The sequence below is a fragment of the Trachemys scripta genome, chromosome 7, assembly GCF_013100865.1.
Source record: "Trachemys scripta elegans isolate TJP31775 chromosome 7, CAS_Tse_1.0, whole genome shotgun sequence".
In the NCBI taxonomy this organism is placed as follows: domain Eukaryota; kingdom Metazoa; phylum Chordata; order Testudines; family Emydidae; genus Trachemys; species Trachemys scripta.
The window spans coordinates 95,908,464-95,915,163 of NC_048304.1; positions in this window are offsets into that span (position 1 = coordinate 95,908,464).

Sequence of the window (6,700 nt, forward strand, 5' to 3'; positions counted from 1 at the left end):
TAGCCAGTTTGTGTGTACAGTTGCAGTACTTGTACATGCATATTAGGCAGACACTTGTACATCTGTATTTGAAAATTATTAGCCTTCATTAGGCTAAAAAATAAGCATTTCATGGGGGCAGTTCACACCTCTTTTACACCTGCTCTCTCAGCATTCTATTGCTTCAGATTTTATTTATCTATGCAATCGTAAAGACTAGAAGCATCAGTGCTGTCTTCTTTCTTTGTTTCCATTCTGCAGGATCTGGATGTGTATTGAAGTAAGGGGTGTGCATAGCTGCACTTAGCTAATGATATTTGACTCTTATTGTAGTAACACCCAGTTGGGAGAGGATTGAACCAACAATATAATAGTAGTAGAAGTACCTGGAACTCTTGCTTCCTGATCATGTTGTCTGGTGAACTAAAAATACATATATTTCTGCTTCTCCTGGTCTCAGAGCTCAGTTTTGTTGACTTTTGTACACCAAGCCAATTTCCAGATTATGGTTATATGTCTCGAATGGCATATGTGCAAGTGTTTGGTGTAGAAGAAAGAACATAAGAATGGCCATACTGGGTCAGACCAATGGTCCATCTAGCCCAGTGTCCTGTCTTCCGGCAGTGGCCAATGTTAGGTGCTTCAGAAGGAATGAACAGAACAGGCAATCATCAACTGATCATCTGCTGTCGTCCACTCCCAACTTCTGGCAGAAAAAACAAAACAAAAAAGTTGTGATAGGGTAAAATAAATGTCAAAACATACCATTCAGATAGTTTCCCATTCTTTGACTAGTATAATAATTTTGCTTCTGAAAAATCTATTTTTCCATAGTATACATTTTGATTGCAAATTCTACGTAATAGAAGTTGCTGTTCTCCCCAGTGTGTCTCACTGTAGTCTAAGAGAAATTAATTAGAAATTAAAAGATTATGTTCTAAGCTTATTTTGGTTGATTGGGTCCATGGGGAGGAGAGAGGGTTTATTTATATAGGATAGATGCAGTTAAAACAAGAGAGTGGAGAAATAACAATAAGAAGAAGAATGGGAAAAATAAACAAGTTATCAAAAACTATAACAATGGGACATGTAAGATTATTTATATTATATTAATTCAGAAGTGAACTAAATAACTTTATTTAAATGATAAAATGCATTTTTATGCTGTTGAAAGAGAGGAATTGTTCGATACTGTATAAAATAATAAAACCATATATGGGTCTCATGTCTAAAACACTACATTACCATTACAGCCATATTAGGGGATCCAGTTATTATGCAGCTCCATTTTGTGGTATAAATAGGACTTAACAAGCCATATTCTTAGATCTTGGTTTCTTTTGATCTGTCAATGAAGATGAGAGCACAAGTACTGATATATGTATGTTTTATACTTATGTAAATAGCTACGCAAATTAGATACATCTCTCAGGCTCTTGGCAAGTTGCCAAACATGACTGTTGGGAAGTGTGGAGGGAGAGAGGGGGTCCTAAAGTTTTGTATCCATTTGGTTTAGCACATATTCTGGCATGTTAATTTGTTATAATTTTCAGGTTAGTAACCTGATCATTTGGAAACTCATGTCATAGAGTTTAAGACTAAAAGAGACTACTAGATCATCTAGTCTGACCTCCTGTATAGCGACCTGTATATCACAAGCCATGTAAACCAGTTGTTGCAAAATCCACACAGTGATGAAATATTGGATATGCAGCCTCGTTGACTGATGTGGAAATGCGGCCATCTGCACAACAATCAGATTGTTATTCCATATTGTTCACTGTTGACTACAGTAACTCCTCACTTAAAGTCATCCCTGTTAACGTTGTTTCATTGTTACATTGCTGATCAATTAGGGAACATGCTCGTTTAAAGTTGTGCACTGCTCCCTTCTAACATCATTTGGCAGCCACCTGCTTTGTCCACTGCTTGCAGGAAGAGCAGCCCATTGCAGCTAGCTGGTGGGGGTTTGTAACAAGGGTGGACCGGCAGCCTCCTATCAGCTCCCCGCTTCCCTAAGTTCTGTGTTCTGCAGCCGCCCATCAGGCTATCAATTGCTGGTCAGTTCAGCCGTCCCTCCCCCCACTGCCATGTGCTGCTCCTGCCCTCTGCCTTGGAACTGCTCCCGGAGATTCCTGCTTGCTCTGCAGGGGGACAAGGGGGGGGGGGCTAATGTCAGGGTGTCCCCCTCCCCCCTGCTCCTGCACCTTGCTTACCCCTTCTCCATATAGAGCAGGGAGGGGGCACGGATGGAGAGAGACAGAGATGGCTTGGGGCAGCAGCTGCTGTCTCAACTTCCTGATCCACTTAAAAAGACAATGCACTTAAGAGTGGGTCAGCTCACTTAAAGGGGCAGTGTGTATCTCCCACACACGAGGTGTGTGTCTGTCTCTCTCTGCTATGCTGTCTCCCCTCCCTCATGTTCGTGCTGCCTTGTGTGAGAGGCTACATTAACGTGTTAACTCTTGAGGGCTCAGGCGAGTGCTAGTTCATCATTTAGCAGCAAGGCATTCCCTGGGAAATATCCCGCCCTCTTCCACCCTCTAACTTCACCACCTCAACCACGCTTCACAATCATCATAGTTGTGAACAGTATTAAATTGTTTGTTTAAAACGTATACTGTGTGTATATCTATATAATATATAGTTTGTTTTGTCTGGTGAAAAAAATTTCCCTGGAATCTAAACCCCCCCCCCCCCATTTACATTAATTTTTATGGGGAAATTGGATTTGCTTAACATCATTTCGCTTAAAGTCGCATTTTTCAGGAACATAACTACAACGTTAAGTGAGGAGTTACTGAATTTTAACTCAGGCTTTAAACATAGATTTTAGTTGTTCATTTATATATTATAGTAGGATATAATACAAATGTTAAATATCAAAATAGAAGTACTCTATATTATTTCAATAAAATGCTTGCTACAAAATTATGGAACCAGAATTTTATCTGAATTTATTGTGGTGTCTAGCACTAGAAAAACACGAAATACAATGCACTGTGATTGTAAAGTAGAGGATAGCTAACTTTAAAATATGTAAGAATTTGGTGCATCATGTCTGTCGATGAACGTTCTTTAAAAAAAATTTAATCATTGGAAAGTATAGTCGGTTTTTTTCTTTCTGTATTTCTGTCTCTGCATTTTAAAGAATTTAAAATGTTTTCTCTTGGTTTCATCTTATTCCTTCATGTTATATAATTAAACTGATTTTAAATAGTTGTATAAACATTGCTTTCCTGGACCCACTGGATTGAAGAGAAGTTAAATATTTTTATTTTGGGCAATGAAACTTGTAATTGTCTGATAGTTGATAGTATTAGTATCAAACACTGATATGACAGTTTGTGTTTTTCAGTTTACTTACTATCTTGTTTGTTTAAACACTTCAGAATAAATGGACCCTGTTCAAAAAGAAGAAGAAGAAATGTCATCAGATAAAACAACTAAGGGAAGTTGTGTTAGTTGAAAAGTAAATGTTTTATATTCCTTTCCAGACAAAATACAGATGACTGGATTCAGCATTCTTAATTCATGCTGGTATAAGCTAACTACTGATGTTAATCATAATAATCAATAATAAAAATCTGTGTATAGAAGACCCAGAGGATACGTGGATTTTCTGTTTTGCACAGAGTCCTATTATTTTTTTGTGGGGGAAGAGGGGAATATGTACAAGACATTGTGTTGAGAACCAGTAACAACAGGAGTGGGAAGTCATTAAATAGTAAAGCTCTGTAGTTTAGAGTTGATATTTTTAGCTGCTAACAAAGGAAGTCTTCGATGTAAAGAACCAATAATGTCTAGAGGCTATCAAAAATAATTTAGTTAGAGGCTTGATCAGCTTAACCAATAACAAGCAATTCAGTCTATGTTCACACAGCAGATTTTCTCCTTTCACAACCATGTTTGTGAATCTGCTCCTATGTGGTATCTAACCATGTTTATACAGAACATTCTGAGAAAATCTGGGCAATTTATTCCATAGTGTTTCATCAGGGGATATGGTGCCCACAAGATGTGCATAAAAGGAAACATCAACATCATATGATCCAATGTGCTATGGGATGCCCTTTGCAATAAGGAGTTGGGAGAAAGGAGGACTGATCAAACAAGTACAGTTAGGGGGTCATATCCATACTGTATGCACACAAACAAACATGCAGTGCTGAACTGACTGTTAGATAAGCCTCTGGTAAAGGTGAAATGCTATTATTGTTATTAATAGACTTTTAACCATGTGATGTGTGAACACAAATCATGTTTGAGCTAGCCATGCCAGTAACTGGCTACTAATCTACTTAATTTTTTTTCCTTTTTGTCCTTTTTCTCCCATTCTGTTTGATATTTATTGCCCACTGTTTGTTGCTTCTGTCTTCTCCCCAATAGTTGCCTCTCACATCTTGCCTCCTTGATGGTTGCCTCTCCCTGGTTATCTTACTTTCCTTACGTTGATTGCTTTTCTTCCTTGCCCTGCTTTCTCTTCCCTCTCCTAGTTGCTTCTGTTATGTGTTCCCATTGGCTTCCTCTCCTCAGCAATTTAATCCCCGCTTTCTTCCCCATATTCTGCCTCTTTCTTCTTATTATTATCAGGATCATGCCCCATTATGTAGGTGCAGTACAAACAGAGAGAGACATAGCCCATCACAAAGAATTTACAATAGGACTTAAAACAAAATGCATCAAGTGGATGTAACAAATGGAGGTAATGGGGAATGGAGGTTAAGGCCTGATACCTGATAATGTGTGGTTTCATAGGTTGGCTATGTGCAGACTGATGGTTTCAAGTGTCTAAAAATTGAAGGATAGAAACAAAAATGATAAATGTCAGCGGTTCCTATTGGATACTTCGCTCAGTTTCCCTCTCTGCTTATTTTTGTTGCTGTGCTGTCTTTGCCAGCAGTATATGGTACAAGGAGTGGTGGCAGCAGAAGACCTCTGGCTGTTACCCCTTGAGTATCCGACCCTTAAGGTAACATAAGAATCAGAGGGGTAGCCGTGTTAGTCTGAATCTGTAAAAAGCAACAGAGGGTCCTGTGGCACCTTTGAGACTAACAGAAGTATTGGGAGCATAAGCTTTCGTGGGTAAGAACCTCACTTCTTCAGATGCAAGTAATGGAAATCTCTAGAGGCAGGTATATATCAGTGTGGAGGTAACGAGGTTAGTTCAATCAGGGAGGGTGAGGTGCTCTGCTAGCAGTTGAGGTGTGAACACCAAGGGAGGAGAAACTGTTTCTGTAGTTGGATAGCCATTCACAGTCTTTGTTTAATCCTGATCTGATGGTGTCAAATTTGCAAATGAACTGGAGCTCAGCAGTTTCTCTTTGGAGTCTGGTCCTGAAGTTTTTTTGCTGTAAGATGGCAACCTTTACATCTGCTATTGTGTGGCCAGGGAGGTTGAAGTGTTCTCCTACAGGTTTTTGTATATTGCCATTCCTGATATCTGACTTGTGTCCATTTATCCTCTTGCGTAGTGACTGTCCAGTTTGGCCAATGTACATAGCAGAGGGGCATTGCTGGCATATGATGGCATATATAACATTAGTGGACGTGCAGGTGAATGAGCCGGTGATGTTGTAGCTGATCTGGTTAGGTCCAGTGATGGTGTTGCTGGTGTAGATATGTGGGCAGAGTTGGCATCGAGGTTTGTTGCATGGGTTGGTTCCTGAGTTAGAGTTGTTATGGTGCGGTGCGTGGTTGCTGGTGAGAATATGCTTAAGGTTGGCAGGTTGTCTGTGGGCGAGGACTGGCCTGCCTCCCAAGGTCTGTGAAAGTGAGGGATCATTGTCCAGGATGGGTTGTAGATCACTGATGATGCGTTGGAGAGGTTTAAGCTGAGGACTGTAGGTGATGGCCAGTGGAGTTCTGTTGGTTTCTCTTCTGGGCCTGTCTTGTAGCAGGAGGCTTCTGGGTACACGTCTGGCTCTATTGATTTGTTTCTTTATTTCCTTGTGTGGGTATCGTAGTTTTGAGAATGCTTGGTGAAGATCTTGTAGGTGTTGGTCTCTGTCTGAGGGGTTGGAGCAGATGCGATTGTACCTCAGTGCTTGGCTGTAGACGATGGATCGTGTGGTGTGACCGGGGTGGAAGCTGGAGGCATGAAGGTAGGCGTAGCGGTCGGTGGGTTTTCGGTATAGGGTGGTGTTAATGTGGCCATCGCTTATTTGTACGGTGGTGTCCAGGAAGTGGACCTCCCGTGTAGATTGGTCCAGGCTGAGGTTGATGGTGGGGTGGAAGCTGTTGAAAGCATGGTGGAATTCTTCCAGGGCCTCCTTCCCATGGGTCCAGATGATGAAGATGTCATCAATATAGCATAGGTAGAGAAGGGGCATGAGTGGACGGGAGCTGAGGAAGCGTTGTTCCAGGTCAGCCATAAAAATGTTGGCATATTGTGGGGCCATGCGGGTGCCCATAGCGGTGCCACTGGTCTGGAGGTATATATTGTCACCAAATTTGAAATAATTGTGCGTGAGGATAAAGTCACAGAGCTCAGCAATAAGTTGTGCTGTGTCATCATCAGGGATACTGTTCCTGACAGCTTGTATTCCATCTGTATGTGGGATGTTAGTGTAGAGAGCTTCTACATCCATGGTGGCTAGGATGGTGTTTTCTGGGAGGTCACCAATGCATTGTAGTTTCCTCAGGAAATCTGTGGTGTCACGGAGATAGCTGGGAGTGCTGGTGGCGTAGGGTCTGAGTAGGGAGTCCACATATCCAGACA